This window comes from Meles meles, chromosome 14 (genome assembly GCF_922984935.1).
Source record: "Meles meles chromosome 14, mMelMel3.1 paternal haplotype, whole genome shotgun sequence".
NCBI classification, from domain to species: Eukaryota; Metazoa; Chordata; class Mammalia; order Carnivora; family Mustelidae; genus Meles; species Meles meles.
This window is the reverse complement of record NC_060079.1, coordinates 52560722-52580672: the sequence shown is the minus strand read 5'-3', so window position 1 is coordinate 52580672 and position 19951 is coordinate 52560722. Positions and strand designations below refer to the sequence as shown.

Below are 19951 nucleotides of genomic sequence, written 5' to 3'. Positions count from 1 at the left end.
CAAGGTGAAGCGCCGGGAGGGAGGACACCCCCGCTTCGCCCGCAACTTGCGCCGCTCCCGAACCCAAACAATGATCCCGCTTCCTTCCTCGCCCAGCCCTCCTCCCGCCCCACCCCCCCCGCGCGCACCCCAGCATCCAGGGCACCGCCCGCCCGGACTGCCCCTGCCCGGACCCCATTGTTGCCCGACCCGGGCGATACCCAGCGCCCGGGGGCGGTCCCCGGGAGCCGCCGCGCCCGCAGCCTCGGCCCGCCGCTGGAGCCGGCTCCGCCCACACCTTTCCAAGTTAGCTGGCGGGTGAGCCGCGAGGACGGCTCTGGCGCCCGGCCCCCTCCCTGCACGCCCCCACCCGGGCCGGAGCGGGGAGGGGGCGGGGGGCTGAGGGGCTCCGTCTCGGTTTGCCTCCGAATTCTCTTCCTAGGGCTGCCTTGCGCGCTCTGACACAAAAGAGGGGACTTTCTCGCGGCTCAGCGCGAGTCCTCGCCTGGCGAGTTGCAATCCGGGGGCTCCACCCGCCGCGAGGCCCCGCGGGCCCCCCTCGGCCGGCGGCTCCCAAAGCTCCGTTGGCCATGTGTAGGTTATTTTGGGTGCCGCAGCAAGGTGGTGCAGGTGAAAGGGAAGCTCCGCCGAGGCCTGAGGCCGGGGGGCGGGGGCAGGGGTGGGGCGGGGTGGGGCGGGGTGGAGGCTCCGCGGACCCACCCCCCAGCCCGGCGGCCCGGGCGGCGAGGCGAGGGCCGGGCAGTGGGTGTTGCCTTCTACCTCTGCGAGCGGGGAGGGGTTAGTTTCCCACAGGGGATTTCAACCATCACACTCTGAGCCCGCCTCCTAATCCTCGGGCGGAGCGGCTCGGGGGCCCCATTTTATGGCAATAAAGCGACTTAGCGCCTGCTGAGCGAGCCCCTCCCCGCCGCCGCCCCCGCCCTCGGCCCCACCCCGGGGCTCGCCCGCAGCGGCGGGGCTTTGTTTCTGGGGAGGAGGACCCGGAGCTCTTTTGTTTGGGGGTTTGGTGTTTTCACCCCCCCACCTCACCTCACCCCACCCCACCCCACCCCACCCCCCGCGCCTCTCCGGTTTCCTGAGCTGCGGGCTGCAAGGGAGGAGAAGCGGCGTCTTGCAACCCCCTCGGCTGGGCCCCGGGGTAATTCGATGCGGGCCTGGCGAGGCTCCCCACGCTAGACCGGGGCTCGCGTCTCGGCAGCCTCCACCCACCGGCCCACCCTACATTTAGCGCATCATGTGATCCGGGTAAGTCATTTGCAAGTACAACAGTTCCCTGGGTTGCCCCCCATTCATTTCCTGAGAACTGCAGAGAGCAGCTGAGAGGCTCTGCCCGTGCGTGTGCGAGTGTGCGTGTGAGTGTGCGCGGGTGACGCCGTGTGTGTGCGAGAGTGAGTGTGTGCGCGCGCGTGTGTGTGCGAGAGAGAGAAAGGGAGAGAGAGGGGGACTCTGTGTGAGGGAAAGAAAACAATTTCTCCTGCTCTGCAGCTTCTGTTCAGGTCTGTGCCGATTCCGTTTCTTATCAAAATAAACAACCCCCTCCTTTTTTTTTTTTTTTTTGCCATCCCAAATCAGACCGTATTCTCTTAACATGTTTTATTTTCCTTCTGTCATCTGCTCAAGTTAAATCATTTTGGTTGGTCTATGTTCTTAAAGGGGGAAAGTGTTGGGAAGCGGGAGGGGGCCGAGGGAGGGCGATGCTATTGCAGAGCAAGTAGCGTCGGTCGGATATGTGGAGAAGAAAGAAGGACGTTTCTCCCCCCCACCCCCAAATTCTTTTTTTTTTTTTAACTTATCAAGTACCGTGAATTAAGCAAATGTTTTTCTACCCCTAGTGGAATTGTTGGTTGCAGTGTTTGGCTGACAGTTGCCAAGGATGAGAAATAAAACACCAGGGCTGAATGGGGGGGGGGGGGGTTGTGGAAGTAGTTTGCCCCCAGGAATAGAGCGAGTTCGGAGAATAGCCGCCGCACCGGGGCTGTGTGGGCTGTGGGTGTGCACCGGCGAGAGTGGAGGGGAAGGGGTTAAGGAGGAGATGAGACTGCTGGCATGAATAGTGGTCCTGGTGCTACATTCATTATTGTCTCTGGTCGTAATGATGTGTAACTGTCACTTGCTACGGTGCCTGGTCCATGGAAGTAGCCAGGGGCTGGCCCGTGGCTGTTATTTTCAATTACGGGGGAGCCGGCCGGAGTTGACAAGGGGCAACTTTGCACGTCCACGCGAGCCGGGAAACCCGCGGAGACGGCCTGGGAGCCACTTCTTGCCTTAGAAGCTCGCTCCCAGGACTCGGACTTGACCTCCGCGACATTAGTTGGTGTTCATGTTAGATGCTCCCCTACGGGGAGAATCAATCCTGCTTTTGTTGGGTAGAGAACTGCCTATTAGAACTTTGAAAACTTTTATCTTTGGGGAAAAGGGTGGGGTGCACTCAACAGTTCTGTTTCGAAGTGCATTTGAGGCAAACGCTTGGAAAAAGTACCAATTCCTTTGTTATATGCCCTGCAGCCTCCCAACCCCCTTCACCCTGCGCTTCGAGTTTTGCATACTTTAATAGTAATACCCTTAATTCAGCTGATAAAAACTGACTGTGTTGAGTTAAAGAGTATTAGTACAACGGAATGTGTAATCTGGATAAACAGTTTGTATGGTTAATATTGTCAGCTCTCTAATTTAACCGTACAGATTTTAAGTATCGTTCTGTATGGATTGTTTTAAGCAATTCCGCTGGCTAATAGAATTCTCCGCCGAGCACTCGGGTATTTTATTTTAAATCAGCTTTAATATTCTGTTTCTCAGTAACACTGGGGAGGTGAGCAGCTCTATTTACATTTACTGCATGTGCATCCAGTGGCTTCAGTAGACATCTGTCAATCAAATAACGTCATTCTGCAAATCCACCTAGACGCCTGCAGGCTCTTTTCTTACTGGAGGATAGAGTTGTTTGGATAAGTAAATGCTTTGAAATAAATTTGGTGGCTTTTAACAGGGCGCAGCTCGTGATGGGAATAGGAGTGGTCACTTTGAAGAGTGGGTGTATTCCATCATCTAAGAAATGCTCTTTGGAATTGGCGTTTAATAAAAACAGCGACATCCCTTCCCCCCCAGGAGCCGGGTTGTGCTGTTTGTAGACCTCATCCCCATGTTGTTTACATTTGTTTAGAACCACATAAAAATTGGTTGTGATAAAGGGGTATATTTCCAGGCTAGAAAATGTTTAACTGTGGAAGCTCAATGGACATGGATGTTGAAGGACAAACATTTCAGTTGCATAAGTTGTATCTCTTGCTGCAGGCTGGTCAATGTGAAGACTAGCTTGAGTCTGGTAAACTGCTTTGGGTTGGGGAGAGAGCAGTTAGAGCATAGAGGTATAGGCAGACGTTTGTCATGTATTTTGGAGAGAGGTTTATTTCTGCCTTGTAATTCATAACTATTATGAAATATACGAAGGCTGGTAAAATTTGGGACTTTCAGTTTATGAAATAAAACTGTGTAACGAATACAGTTCTGTCAGACTTGTCATTCTTGAGGGATTTCTGTTTATTTTTGAGTTGCTTCAGTTGATTTAATACCTGGTAATGCCTATTTGAAAGAAACTTCGTTCAGATAAACTTTATTTTGGAATGCTTTGTCTTACTATTTACTGAATGAAAATTGTTGTGCCGGTGAGCCCTTAATATATATATATTTTTTCCTCCAGAAAGTTCTTTTTCAGTAACCAAATGCCCTTTGGGAGAAAACTGGTCCTGCTGTAGCATTTGAGACCTTGACCTTAGCAACTCTTGGCTGGTGGTTGTTTACTACAGCTGCAGCCTGTGTGTGTACAGAAAGGGAAGGGACTGCAAACACTCATGGGCTCACTGTCCCCAGGCCAAGGGAAAAACAAATCAGGATGCTTGACGTTCATTCATTCTGAAGAGTGTGCATCAGGCATATAATAGCAATAGTGTTCTGGTCATTTAAAAATATATATATGTTCCTAGGGGATTACTTCCCCACCTCCTGTGAAAAGTAAACAAGCACTTTAACAGACTGAGTGAGTTTTAAATGTTATATCATGAAGCAGGCTGTTAACAGCTTAATGAAATAATTTGGTCTTAAACGTAGGTGGGTTTTTTTTTGTGTGGTTTTGTTTTTGTTTTTTTTGTTTTTCCTTTCTGCAAAGAGGACACAAGTGCTTCGGCCTTTAGGCCTACACTGAGGGCATCTTGAACTGCAGCCAGTATTGGTTAATCTAGACTATTGAGTAACCTTACCAGTGAGGTGATATTGTTAAATAGTTGAACATATAAAGGCCCGTGACGTTTTTACCATCGCATGAGATGGAAAGTGTGGAATTTCATATTTACGTGAATTTCATTGGGACAATCCCATTAAATTGGGGTTGCTAAAGGTTTTCTTTGTATATAGGAGAAACAGTCTTCTTAGAGTGTTAACTTCATAAATGCAACTGTCAGTGACTTGTGGATAAATGCAAATTAGTTGTATTCTACAATACTAGAGGCACAGACTCATTTTTTTAAAGTTACTCTTTTTTTGGATGAGGAAGTCTCCCCACTCCTGCTTCCATGTTGATTAATGAACAGGAGCTAAAAAACCCCACACTGATTTATTTAGAATCGACACCCATGATTATCTTATTCTTTGTTGAAAACAACTTTCATTTTTATAAATAATTCCTAAAATAGGTTGCAGTTGCTTACCTTTATCATTTAGATTTTGAAAATACTGTATGCCAGTAGAGTGGAAATATATGTATTTTTGCCTGGTGTCCGTTTATTTTCTGCGTGAAATTTTTCTTTTTATTTATTTTTCAGCCTACAAATTACGCACAGCTTTCAATCTTAAGTATGTACAAAATGTAAGGGGAAAAATATTAACATTAAATCACTGGCAACACCCTATAAACCACAGCCTTAACTCATCCACCACAACCACAGCTCCCAAAATCAAAGTGCTAGTAAACAGATGGGCCTTGCCCTGTGCCCAGGAGGTCAACAGCCTTAGGCTCCGTGAGATCTGCTGTGTTTCTAGATCCCAAACCGGTCCAGAGAACTGTTTGACTTCAACAGACCAGAATTCATTTGCAGGGCCTAGACCGGCCACACCCCATCTGATGTCAGCTTTTGAGTTCTTGTGGTGGAGAACACATGCTGTGGATTAAATGGTTGCTTTCTCTATATATTCTCAGTAATTATGTTACAAAAGGATTTTTCGGTTTTGGGTGTTTATTGTCATAAAAGTGGCTACTTGAGTAGTCCTGTTGCTCCATAAAAATTTGTTTTGGTCTGGCAGTAGATTGCAGGATATTCACCCAAAAAACTCTTGCTCTGGTATGGCCTTTCTTCCTGTCTTTTTTTTCAACTTAAAGTCCTGCTTCTTTTCTGTGGCTAATTCCATGGTATATATTTTTGGATATTAGCATAACTGGACTGGTCCAAACAGTTTCGCTTTTTAGGTACAGATGGTGGAGTAGAAAGCCCTTGCCTCTGCCCTCGTGTGTGGAAGGCGAGAAGCAGTCGCAGAGCTCTGGGACAGTTTTCCCAGTCCCATCAGAGTAACAGAGGCCTCCCCTGTTACGGCGGACTGGCCAAGACAGCCGGGAATTGTGTTCCCAGTGCTACATTCACCACACTTAGGGGTTTTCAGAATAATTCCTGTCATGATGTATATGTGTAGTTACATATGTGTGTGTGTGTGTGTTTGCTCTTTTATGTATGTACCTGTGTGTATACATACACAGTATTGATATTTATGAATGCAAATTTTTATATTGTCTATGTTGGTATATATAACCCCCCCATGTCACATACACTCAGACCAAGAAACATAGTAAAAAGCCCCCTCCCCCCCTCGTCGAATAAAGAGGGAAAGCACACAATTTGTTTTCTTAAAGCCTATGTTTAGTAATATTATTCTCACTTGGGGTTTTTTTTTTTTTTTTTTGATTTTAGCAAGCAAACTTACAGCATGAAAACAGCCTTTCCCCAAAGAAAACAAACCAGCAAAACTAAATGACAACCAAGAGGAAGGATTGTAAAAAATGAAATAAATAACTCTAAATGTTTATTCATTTCCCAATCAGGTATCTGCTAAGAATATATATCCTGTTGTCTGGACGGATTTAAGGGGCAGAGATACTACAGTTTGAATTAGGGGTTCTTGCCTTCTAACTCTGAATGACCTTGGTCACGTTTCCTAACCTCTCCGAGTCTAGAAAATGGGAAAAATAATGTGCATTTTACAGGGTTGCGGTGAGGGTGAAAGGAGATAGTGTGGGTACAAATCACTTTGTAAAACTAGAAAGTCCTGGTGTGGCAACCGATTGGACAGGGAAACCACTCCCTCTCCATCCCCCACATCCCTACAAGAGATGAACTTTCCAGCCTCTCAAAGTGAGCATATAAATTACACTTATGGAGAAGGAATTTCCGAGTGTGGGTAGAAAACTTCTGGCAGTCAAAGGTCATGAATTCCATTCCTGTCTCACCAGAGATTTGCTCTGTGACCTTGAGAAAGTCATTCTTAAAAAGTTTCTCTAGCTGGTATGAAAGTTACTGACTATTAACATTTATATAATGCAGGTGAAGTATCCGAGGTTTTCTGAAGAAGGTCCGTGAAAATACAGTTCCCATGATCATTTTATAGAAAACAGAAAATAAAGATCAACAGTGATTATTTAGGGATTGTAAACCTCCAGGCTATTTCTTCAGTGAGTGAACTGAAACTTCTATCAACTGGTCATTAAAAATCCCTTTCATTTTTTTTTTTTAATAGAATCATTACATTTATGCTGTTGTACTATGATTTAGGACAGTCTATTGAACTGCAAATTCCTAGTTAAGCCAAGATTCTGTTGATTAAGCTATGTCTGATTTATGGCTTAACGTGTCTTGGTTAGACTCAAAACATTGTAACACAACACATGCACAGTAAAGAGAGGTAAATGATGGGGATACTGCACGGATATTTGAAAATCTGTTGAACACATTTATATGCATACCTTTTTCTGCCACGTGCATTTCTTTACACACATACATTTGAGAAAATTAAGAACAATATTAATCTACATAATTTCTCCCCAGCTACATTTTCTTCAGTTAAGAACCAAAGTATGTTTTCACACTGTGTAAACACTATTCTTGCAAGAGCAAAGAAACACTCAAACTAGCTCATCGATATAACTCGTTTCAGGCTCTTTCCATGTGGCACAAACACCCTAACTCTTGTTCATGTTACAGCTATTACTGTAAACATCACTTTCTGTGGGACTCTATTTACCATCCGTTGCTTCGAGAACATGCAGGGTTCTAGTCTGTATTCTGTGGCCCTGGAGTACATGCTGTTCCATCTGGTATAATTGCTTGTTGCTTTGCCTTGTCCCCTCCCAGTAGTAAGCCCCTTGAGAGCAGGAAGTGTATTGTCCTCAAAGTTACTGTCCCGGCTTCTCACCTAGTGCCTCCCATTGTGACTGATCATACAGGGCTAGGGCTAAAATACTCAGGGAAAGAGCAAATGAAGGAGTGCAGTCCCACACTAACCCTTTGGTAGCTGAAGGGCAGTGTCATGGATATTTCCTACCTACATCTTTTCTAGCTATGTATATTCAACTCTCTTAGCCGTTCCACAATTCACAATATGTTCTTGAATTTTATTTTATTTTTGCAAAATAAAGCTTTGTAGTGGAGTCGAACAACGCTGGATTTGAAACCTCAGACTACTCAGGTTTTGGCTGTCTAACAGGGCAAGTTAATTCTCTAAGTCTCCGTTCGTTTACCCACTGATAAGTAAAAACAAGAACAAGTAATGTCAGCTTTGTAGATGTGTTTGAAATTGTGGTGATGTCCATAAAACATCTAGTATATGTACCTTGTTCATAGTTAGTGCTCTATAAATATTAGTTCGTTCCAGGGTATTGGTGCCTCTCTCTCTTTTTGTAAGTTTTTATTTTCAGTTAGTTAACGTACAGTGTTATGTTAGTTTCAGGTGTAAAATACAGTGATTCAGCATTTCCATACATCACTCGGTGCTCATCATGACAGGTGCACACCTTAATCCCCATCACCTATTTAACACAACCCCCCACCCACTTCCCTTCTGGTAACCATCAGTTTGTTCTCGATAATTAAGTCTGTTTCTTTTCTTTTCTTTTTTTTTTTTTAAAGATTTATTTATTTATTTATTTGACAGAGAGATCACAAGTAGGCAGAGAGGCAGGCAGAGAGAGGGGAAGGAAGCAGGCTCCCTGCTGAGCAGAGAGCCCGATGCGGGGCTAGATCCCAGGACCCTGAGATCATGACCCGAGCCGAAGGCAGCGGCTTAACCACTGAGCCACCCAGGCGCCCCATTAAGTCTGTTTCTTGATGTGTCTCTCTTTTTTTCCCTTTGCACGTTTGTTTCTTAAATTCCACATATGAGTGAAATCATATGGTATCTGTCTTTCTCTGACTGATTTCACTTGGCATTATGCTCAGTAGCTCCATCCATCTTGTTGCTAATGGCAACATCTCATTCTTTTTTATTGCTGAGTAATATTCCATTGCAGATTTGTGGCCTCTACTCATATATCCGTGGACACTTGGGCTGTTTCCGTATCTTGGCTATTGTACATAATGCTGCTATACTAGGGGGCATGTATCCCTTTGAATTAGTGTTCTTGTATTCTTTGGGTAAATACCTGGTGATGTGATTGCTGGATTATAAGGGATTTCTATTAAAAGCAGACAGTTTAGAATCATTGGATTATAAAGTAATCCATTCGGAATGAAGGGTAGCAACGAAATAAAGTAGCTGCTCTTTCTTGTGCAGAAGTTGGGCACCGTGTTTCTCATGTGTTGGCTTATTTAGTATGTACTCTTTAGTATACAGGTCTGTGTAGGTTGACTTCCAAATAATTTATACTATGAATATACTATGTTTATACTATAGTATGTGTGGAGACCTCTAGAATACCTTTTATACACTGGATCTTCACTTGGGGACATCAGTTCACAGATGGTGTTTTTTTTTAAAGCTATTGTGTGATGGTGCTCATTGCAAGTAAGAGTTCCTCCACCGCCCCCCCCCATGACTTTGCTACTTTTGACAATAATTTTAAAGATTATTTGAAAATTGTACTACTTTTGCTTTTCATTAACAAAATAAATGGAAAAAGGCAGAAAATGAAAGTGCTGTTTCTACTTATAAGAAACAGGGTTTATTATCTTGATACACAGTTGAAACAGAGAAATCATTAGGTGTGTTGAAAAGTGACTCTTTGGAGGTGCTTAATGGAGTTAATCTGATAAATTGAAAAATAAGATTATGGAATATACAGAATGCTATACATCTGTTTTTAGTATGGAACTTAATAGATTACATGTAACTATAGAGTTTGTAATTTTTCTTTTGTCTGTGGGAGTGGATCTCCTTTAAAACATAAGTCTGGTCCCTTGACTTAAACTTATTTGGATTTTGTGTAAGTTTCCAGGAGTGCATTTTTATTGAAAAACACGAGATTACTCTATCTAATATTCTTTGAGTACCTATATATGATATTATGGTTTTTATTTTATAGATATAGGAACTGATTTTCACCAAATTGGTGCAATCGTGGTCAATAGCCAACTAGTGCCAAAGTAAAGATTTGAATGCTGGAAAGCCTTTGTGTTACTCTTTCCTCCCTGTGTTACTCTGCTCTCCCTTTAGCATTAAGTATACTATTCCAGAGTTAAACTTGTAGAAGAGCAAAAAAGGGGAATATTATACAAATATTGTGTTTAGAGGCTGTTATTTTATTTGCAGATTATATTGACATACTACACTTACTAGAATACATTTACTAGAATATTTACTTTAATACAGAAGCCAGTTCTGTGATGGGTGATCCGTGTACTAAAACAAATTATGAGACCTAATCCAAAAAATTATTTTGGAAGGCAACAGCAACAGGATGTTTCCAAGTGATGGTAGTCGACCAGTAATTTCTGGCCAATATGCATTGTGCCATTTGATAAGGCTGTTATAGTCAGAGGTATCCTAAAAGTAGGAAAAAACATAATCTCTCTAAAAAATGCCTTACCTCTTTTGACATGTATGCATATATATATATACACATATATATGTATATATATATATATTCAGCTCCTATCATGTATATGGAATCATGTATAAAAATGGGTAGGGCATCATCATTACTGAGCTGAAATCAGGGAGAGGAGGTAAGACTTAATGTAGAAAATTATAATAAAGCGGGGCGCCTAGGTGGCTCAGTGGGTTAAGCCGCTGCCTTCGGCTCAGGTCATGATCTCAGGGTCCTGGGATCGAGTCCCGCATCGGGCTCTCTGCTCAGCGGGGAGCCTGCTTCCCTCTCTCTCTCTCTTTCTCTGCCTGCCTCTCTATCTGCTTGTGATCTCTCTCTGTCAAATAAATAAAATCTTTAAAAAAAATTATAATAAAGCAATTTGTGATAAATGGACCAAGGGCTGTAAGTTACTTAAACGAAATGCATAGGAAAAAAATGCCCTTTAACTGGGAAATCAAGAGTTTCAGGTTTTTCATGGATATGGCAACAATTCTTTGTGGGAAACATTTACTTTCTATAGAAAAGAAAAAAGCAAACCTACAAGAATAAGAAAGTAAATTAAAATCATATTTTGCCTACTGTGGTGATTTCACACCTCCTTTTCTGTTATCTTTTAGAGCTGATGGCTTTATGGTGTTTTATCATTTGCCTTATCACCAGAAAATTGTGATTCCCAAAAATAAATCCTGGGAAATGCTTGGCTAGTAGGGCATGCAGTGTTATAATGAGTTTAGAGAAGACTTATTTGGGAGAAAAAAAATTATATATATATATATATATGTCATGATTGGTTAATAAAATCTTAAAAATACCCCTTCTGTGAAGCTGTCTAGAGAAATTTTTTCATATTGCTGAAGATTTGATGTATGATAATTTATTTATAAATGATGAGAATTTTACCTTTGACCAAAAACCTTGAATGTGAGAGTAAGATTGTTTTTTTTAACTTAAGAACAACAGAAGGAAAAACTTGAAAACCATTCAGTTTTACAGAAGGTCACAGTCACTTGTAATTTATCAGAGGTGTGGCTTGAAGGGATATTTAGGAAGAAACTTTACATTAAAGTGGTTGGTTGTTCAGAGTGACATCCTCTGGAAAGTGCATTAGCTTTCTGCTTTAGGTGTAACTACGGAACACTTAAGGAAACAGCATTTCATTTTGAGACAATGTATAACACGAAAGAAATCCACTCTTAATGAGTCTATAAAGGGCAGTGATAGAATTCCTGTTGTATACTGAGCTCTCTATTGAGTATATTGGGATCATAGCAAGGCGCTAGGCTGAAGCAGTTGTTTTCATTTATAAATAGCTCATAATTAAGACACTCCAGAATACTTGGGAAGTGTGGGCTAACAAAAAGAAATTTGGTTTGTGCTTGGTGGTTTACAGGGTGGTTTTAGTTTCATCCTGACAATCCTATAAGGTAGACAGGACACATGTCACTATTTTTTTCGCGAGGATATTAAAGTCATATGAAGGTAAAATAACTAGAAGGTGGCCAAGCCGAAACTAGAACCTTGATTTCCAACACCAGTAACATAATTTTTTCCATTTCATTCCACTACTGTCTTCCTAAGTTTCCTGTAGTCTTAGATTTTGCAAGTCTACTTTGCAAAAAAGAGGTGCCTGTGTGTTTAGCATCTAGCTCATGTGAGATAGTCCGTGAATATTATTGGACGAATTCTATCCCCTTCCAAAATCTACTCTAAAGGGGCATAAAAAAAACATATGCAATAGCTCAGATTTTAGAAGAGACTGCAAATAGAGGCATGTGTACTCTGAAGAAAATGAGGAGACGGTTCATCACTTACCATGTACCAAGGCTTGTGCTAAGTGCCGAAAGTACAAAGGTATTCTCTGTCCTAAGTATGTGCAGATCAGGAGGAAGCAGCGAAGCTACACCCAGAGGGAGGGCCATACTGTACTATATTTCAGTTTATTTTATTTTCATGTAGATCCTTAATGTGCCTAAAAATCATACCTAGATATTTTTAGATTTATGTTTTAGTTTCTTTTGAGTACTTTTCATCTTATCAGAAAATCTTTTCCATTTAAGCATGTGATTGTTTTAGGTTTCTTTTTCCTTTCAAAAAAAGTGTATTTTGTGTTTGCTGTACTGAAAGTGTGTATGGTACCCTTAAAAGGCATTATCTCATTTAATGCTTATAACCAACTCAAAGCGAGCTATTTATTTAAATGAATTTATTATTACTATTATTACTTTTATGACTAAGGTTTTCGAAGGACAACTGAAGATCTGTAGGAAAAAAGTGTTTCGCCTAAACTCATTAGCAGTGTTTACAAATATATCTTTCTGATAAAACTATGTGTGTGAAGACTTTAAACTTCATTTTTTTCCCCCCTACTTCTCCCTTACTTCTTGTAGCCAGCAGTAACATTCCATTCCCCCGTAACCCATGTCATCAGAACTATGTGTCCTTTTACATTTTTCTCCATATCCTAAGCATCATGAACACATTTGCACAAAGTTTTTTGATCACTGATTATAAAAGTGGGATTATATTTTGGAGACTATTGTCAAATTTGTTTTTTGGTTCAGTACTGCCTAAGGGAGATACTTGCATTCAACTGCTGTATCTCTACTCCACTTAAAAAGAAAACAAAATATTGCTTGATATTCCCAAGTACGGTTATTTCATAGTCTACTGAACCATTAATTTATTGGTGGGCAATACTTTTGTTTCTAGTTTTTCCGGTAATGACACTATAGAAACTAATAACAATATAGAAACAATATAGAATAATTCCTGCAAATAACAATATACAAACAATAGAGAAATACCTTTATATCTACACTCTGACAGACCAATGGGATAGATTCCCAGGGTGGGATTATGTACTGCTTCAAAACGCTGCCACAAAAAAAAAAAAAAAAAAAAAAAACGCTGCCACATTGCTTTGAAGAAAAAGGCTGTAGCAGTTCTTTTTACCAGTAATGCAGGCAAAACCCTTAACTTGAAACTCCATTAGGAAAAGTTGACACTTTCCCAGTCTGATAGTTCTATAGTAGTATCTCACTGTTACTTTAAATTAGTATTTCCTGACTGCTGGTGACATCGAACATCTTTTTCTCTATTTGTAGGTACATTGGAGTTGTTCTTCTAAAAATTGCCCTTTCGTACTCTGCTCATTTTCCTCCTTGGTTGTTGTCCTTTTGTGGGAGTTCTTTATATATTATAGTTATTAACCATTTGATATCAGGATTGCAAAGACTTTTTTCAAAAACTGACCTTTTGGGGTGCCCGGGTGGCTCAGTTAGTTAAGTGTCTTTCTTATGCTCAGATTATGATCCTGGGATCCTGGGATGGAGTCCTGTATTGGGCTCCTTGCTTGGGTGTGGGGGGAGTGGGGAAGGGAGGTTAGGGGGAGCCTGCTTCTCCCTCTGGCTGCTCTGCTTGCCACTCTCCTTGCTTGTGCTCTTTCTCTCTCTCTGACATGAATAAATAAAATCTTAAAAATAAACAAAACCCTGATATTTTGTTTGTTCGAGAGGTATCTTTTGATGTATAGCATTTTTAATTTTTATATAATCAGTTCGTTCTGTCCTACTTAACTTTTTTTAATGTTTTCTCCATTGACAAAATAGATGTGTAATCTACACTTACACTGAATTTTTCTGTTCCACTTTGATCTGATCTTTAGTAAATTTGAAATTTTTAGTTATAGGTGCTATAAAAGAGGGATCCACTTTTATTTACTTTCAGATGCAAATTAGTACCATTTTTAAAGTAATGTATTCTTTTACCAGTAAATATAAATTTTGCAATTGTATTATGTTCTCAGATATCCTATGATAGTACCAGATTTTTTTTTTTTCCTTTTAAAGTAGTAAAGTCCAAATCTAAGGAATATGTCATCCATTGTCCCAACTCCCCTGGACAAAAAATACACAAAAACCCTGTTGTGATTCTAATGGGAATTGCATTATGTTGTATATACTCTGGGGACAACTAACATATTAATATTTTTAGTGCAGTGTGTCATCCCCATTCAGGAACGTGGATGTCTTTCTGTTTATATAGTTTTTTATGGTTTAATAAGATCTTAATATTTTTGGTTGTTTTTCCTTAAATTTAGTTCTAAGTACTTTCATAGGTTTTTGGCTATTTTATATTTATTGAGATGATACGATTTTCTGTTTTAGTCTGTTGGTATGGTGAATTAATTGTGTGGCTTGATTTTTTTAATGTTGTGCCAGACTCTCATTACTTGTAATAAAAGTCTTACTTGTTCTTGGTGCATTATCTAGTTATATATAGCTATATTTGATTTTCTAATATTTTGTTAAGAATTAAGATATGTGTTTATACTGTTCAGTTCTTTTTTTTTTTTTAATATTTTTATCTGATTTTGCTTTCAGGTTATTCCTAGCCTCCTAAAATAACAATGGAAGTGTTCTGTTATTTATTTTTTTGGAATACTTTGTGTAGAATTATTTCTTCCTTAAGTGTGTGGAAGAATTCACCAAAGAATCCGTCTGGATTTAAAGGGTCCCCCCCCCCGCCCCAGCCCCTTGCAGGAAGGCTTTTAACTATAAATTCAATTTATTCAACACATACAGAGCTATTCAGATTATATGATCATTTGTGAATTAAACATCTTGGTTTGTGTTTTTGAAAGAATTTGGCTTTTTCACCTAAGTTACAGAATTTATCGGCATAAAGTTGTTTATATTGTTCTGTTCTTTTAACGATTGTAGGATCTGTACTGATAACTTGTTATATCTGATTTAGGTGACTGGTCACTTTTCTCCTTTTCTCCTGATCAGTCTGGCCAGGGGGTTATTAATTTTACTGATGTTTTGACAGGCGGGGATACTAACCACTATACTAACGAGGAGCCTTACTGATGTTTTGAAAGGGCCAGCTTTTGGTTTCATTAATTTTTTCTCTAATTTTTACTTTTTTTCTAATTCATTGATTCCTGACTTTTATTATTTCCTTTCTTATGCTTTTCACTGGTTTAATTGGTTCTCTTTTTAGTTTTTTTAAGATGGAAGCTTAGAGTGTCGATTTGAGACCTTTTTTCTTTTCTTACATAAGGATATAATGCCGTAAATTTTCCTTTGAGCACTGCTCCTTTAAACTTTAATTCACTTAATATTTTCTAATTTCCATTGTGCTTTCATTGTTTACTTTGAATTTTTTGGGATTGTGTTGTTTAGTATTCAATACTTGGAGATCTTACAGATATATTTCTGATACTGATTTGTTTTCATTTCATTGTTTTCAGAGTATGTATGATTTTGAGTCTTTAAAAATGTTCTGAGATTTGCTTTATGACTCAGTATATGGTCTATATTGGTGAATATTATACATACAAACCACGTGTCCTGTCATTATTAGGTGGAACATTCTATAAATGTCAATTAGGTCTATATTTTGTAAATATCAGTGAGCCAAGTTGATTAATAATGTTCAAGTCTTCTGTATTGTCAACTGCTTTTTTTTTTTCCCCTTTGGATCTGTCAACTATTGGGAAAGAAAGGTTTAGTATTTAAAATACAATCATGAATTTATCTGATTCTTTCAGGTCTATTAGTTTTTGCTTTATGCATTTTGAAAGCTTTGTTATTAGGTGCATACATATCTAGGATTGTTGTGTTTTCTTGGTGAATTGACCCCTTTATCATCATGTAATATCCCTGTTTTTCCTTTATAGACAACATATAATTGTGTGTGAATTTTTAATCCAATTTTATGATCTCTAACTTTTACTTGGAATGATTTGTTTGTTTACTTTAAACATTATTTTGATATGACTTGGTTTAAATATAATAACTTGCTGTTTGTTTTCTTTGTCTCACCTAGATTTTTTACTCTTATTTTTCCATATCTTGACTTTTTAAGGGGCTTGATTATTTTCTAATAGTCAATTTTATCTCCAGTGATTACAGGTCTTTGTTTTATATTTCTAGTGGTTACTCTAGGGTTTATAATATATGTCATTAATTTCTCATGGTTGTATGATACAATACCACTTTCTTGGTGCATACACTTCCTATATAATGTCAGAAAGAAAGTTATAACAGTATACTGCCCTTTTTTTTCTCTCCCACTGTTTATGTTATTTTCTTAATATGTTTTAACTTATACATATTATAAACCATATATTTCCTAGGTATTGCTTTTGCTTTAAAGATTTAGTTCTCTTTAATATGGATTATAAATCAGAATAAAAGGTCTTTCTTTGTATTTACCCATGTTTTTTATACTTCAAAGTTTCTTTATTTCTTTGGTCTAAATTTCTGTCTGGCATCATATTATTTTTGCCTAAGGAAAATATTTCTTGAAATGCAGGTTTGCTGACAGTGATTTTTCACAGATTTGTTTATCTGAAAAAGTCTATTTGCCTTTGTTTCTGAAATATTTAACTGGGTTTGAATTTTAGTTTGACAGTTTTCTCTCCATTCATTAATTTGGATATGTTGCTATGCTATATTATCCTTTACTTTACATAGGTTCTGAAGAGATGTCCTTTGTCATTCTGATTTTTGTGGTTCCATATATAATGTTATTTTTCTCTATCTTCAGGATATTTTTTTTAACTTCGGTTTTCAGTAAAACCAAATGTTTTTACATGCATAGGCTTGTTATCATTTGTAATTATCCTGTTTAGGAGTTCTCTTAGCTTCTTTGATTTGTAGTTTATTGTCCTTTATAATTTTTCACAGGTTTTCCCCACTATTTTTATAAGTATTTCTTATGCCCCCTTTTTTCTCTTCTCTCTTTCTAGACCATTTGGACAAGTACATTAGTTTACTTCAAATTGTCCCTTAGGTCTTGGATCCTCTGCAGCTGCCACCCCCCATTCAGTTTTCAGTCTGAATAATTTTTATTGATCTGTCTTCAAGTTCACTAATTCTTCCTGTTGTGTCTTCCTATCTTCAAGTTCACTAATTCTTTCTGTTGAGTTTTTTGTAAACTCAGTGAAAGAATTATCTTTGATATAAAGCTGCTTCTTCAGTGTTTTCATATCACTTTAAAAAATTTTCAGTTTATTGAATTTCTCCATTTATCCCTTTTGTCTGTCTTTTTTTTCTAAATTCTTTTACTTTTTTTTTAAAGATTTTATTTATTTGACAGACAGAGATCACAAGTAGGCAGAGAGACAGGCAGAGAGAGAGGGAAGCAGGCTCCCTGCTGAGCAGAGAGCCTGATTCAGGGCTCCATCCCAGGACCCTGAGATCATGACCTGAGCCCAAGGCAGAGAGGCTTAACCCACTGAGCCACCCAGGCGCCCCAGAATTCTTTTACATTTTAATCGTAGTTATTTTAAAGTATCTCTGGTAGTTTCACTATCTCTGCCATCTTGGGATCCGATTATACTGATAGCTTTATCTCTTGACAACGGGTAACTTGCTTTGTTTTTGTGTCTTATAATATTTTGTTGACTGTGACATTATGTATAAAAGAAGGGTAGAGACTGAGGTAAATAATTATGCTAACAAATGGACATGTCTCTTATTCTGCAAGATATTAGTGTCTGTGAAGAGGGAAGATAAATTGTTTTGGTCAGTAGATGTGCTGAGTTACTACTTTGTTGTTGCTTTTGAACTGTCATATCACTGGAGACTTGAGCTTTCTTTAGGAATGCATTGCTTTTACCTTAAGACTTCAGTGAGACCTGAGCTGTCACAGTGTTTTTCTTCTCAGTGTTCCTGCTCTACCGTGAAGTGTCGGTCAGCTCTGAATTCCACTGTCACAGGGGGCCTCCTTTTATTCTTTTGCCTCTATCCCAGCAGTAGTTTGGGTGGACTTGTGGGTGGGTGAGTGGGTAGGATCTCAATTCTCTTATACCAACAGCAGTCTTAGGCAAGCCTGGTGTACCTAAGCCTGAGTTGAGACTTTGATAGCATGCATTCTTGTGGTAGTCAGACTCTCTTGTGTCAATGGCAGGCTTAAATGATTTCTTTTTTGTATTATTTTAGAATTCTGGATCTGGGTAAGTTTTCTGCCTTAACCCAGGAGCAGATGAGTTTTAACCTGACGTTCACTGCAAGGCCAAATGTGTGTGATTTCTGTCTCTCATCCAATGGCTGTTTTGTTTTTTTTTTGAACTTGGGGAAAGAAATAGGCAGAGTCTCTCTTCTGGAGGCAGATAAATGTTCTCCGTCTCTAGCTGCAGTTCACCTTTGCATGGAGGAAACTGGAGTATTTACTGTTCTTGTTCTTGTGGCAGATGGCTTTTGCTTCATTTGACAGTAGAGTCTGGGATGAGGCCAAGTTTTATCCTTGTGTTCCTGTAGTAGCTGATGTCTACCTTTGTACCCCCTTTTAGGGTGGGGGCTCTCTTACTTCTCTTGTTCTGCTTTCAGTCTTTTGTCCTAGCACTTGGAGGAGGCTTGGAAAAGAGCAGGGTGATTGGCTGTGGGGTGTCCTGGCATCAGGGGCTTCCTGGGATACTAGCTGACTCAGCTAGCCCACATTCATCTTTTAAGAATTTGTTAAAATTTCAGTGTTTTTGTTTTTTAATCTGCTTAAAAATTAGAAGAGGGGCAATTGGGTGTCTCAGTTATTGAAGCATCTGACTCTGAATTTTGGCTCAGGTCACAATCTCAGGGTTGTGAGATCGTGCCCTGTGTCAGGTTCTGTGCTGGGCATGGAGCATGCTTAAGATTCTGTCTCTTCCTTTACCCTGGCTCTTACGTCCTTCTCTTTCCCACTCTTAAAATATTTAATTACAATAAAAAAATACAATAAAAAATTTCCATCTTAACTGTTTTTAAACCTACAGCTTAGTAATGTTAATTATATTCACATTGTTGTGCAAAAGATCTCAGACTTACTTTTTCATCTTGCGAGACTGAAACTGTATACCCATTGGACAGCAACTCTCTATTTCCCCCTTCCCTGGGTCCCTGGCAACCACCATTCTGCTTTCTGTTTCTTATATGCTTTTATGACTCTTCATTCTATTTCCATTATCATGGTTAAAGGCAATGTCCTCTTTCTCGTGAATGGGCTTGTTATCCATTGGAATTTAGTTTACCCTGTTGCCTTGTAACTTAAAGTCTTTGGTCTCAAAAACATGATTTTGTAGGATAGTTATCTTAAATACATATTTTCTTTCTATCCTGTGTAGCTTAAATGTGCTTAGATTTCTTTCTTTTTCTCCCTCCCCCCCTTTTTTCTTGTTTTCTGCTTGTTGAATTTTATATAAGTATTTTTTAAAATCATCTGATAAATCATCTTTTTTTCTTCTTTAGTTGACTGTTATAAAGCTTTTTATTAGAGGATTCATTAATATTGAACTATTTTTGCATTAGGGATCAAACCCTCCCTTTTCATAATTTATTATTTTTGTATAAATTTACTTGATTTTATTTGATAAATTAGTATGAAGCTTAGAATATATATATATATATTTTTTTTCATTCATTCATTCACAAGTGGGATTGGTTTATAATATTTTCCTTACTACTGAATCATGTTTCTGTATCAATATTTTGGTGGATACAGAAATTGAGAAAATATTTGTGTCTTTCCATGAGCTATAGTTGAAGCTCACTTTCTTTCTTTAAGATTTTATTTATTTATTTGAGAGAGTGAGAGCCAGAGAGCAGGAACAGAGTGAGAGAGCACGAGCAGGATGAAGGACGGAGGGAGAAGCAGACTCCCCACTGAGCCAGGAGCCTTATGCAGGGCTCCATGCGGGGCTGGATCCCCAGACTCCTGGCTCATAACCTGAGCCGAAGGCAGACACTTAAGGGATTGAGCCACCCAGGTGCCCCATGAAACTGTTTCTTATAGGCTAATAGTTAGGTGTGAACTGTTGGGTCATGGTTTTATATTTTTTCTAATGGCAGATAATATAATCTTTTTTCTAATTTCTTCGATGTATTTGTCCATTATTTTTGGATCAAGTTT

The 19951-nt window shown here is 39.3% G+C and overlaps 1 protein-coding gene across 5 annotated transcripts in view; it reads left to right on the top strand.

Annotated features, from left to right (window-relative positions):
* The first annotated feature begins 324 nt into the window (after nucleotides 1-324).
* KLF12 (Kruppel like factor 12) overlaps nucleotides 325-19951 on the top strand; it is a 436995-nt gene continuing 417368 nt past the window's right edge. For 4 of the 5 annotated variants that reach the window (XM_045978049.1, XM_045978044.1, XM_045978050.1 and 1 more), the window contains exon 1: nucleotides 325-1245. The gene's annotated coding sequence lies outside the window, so the exon portion shown is untranslated. Of the gene's footprint in view, nucleotides 1246-1364; nucleotides 1497-19951 lie in introns of those variants that run through there. The other variant, XM_045978047.1, reaches the window with a different exon arrangement.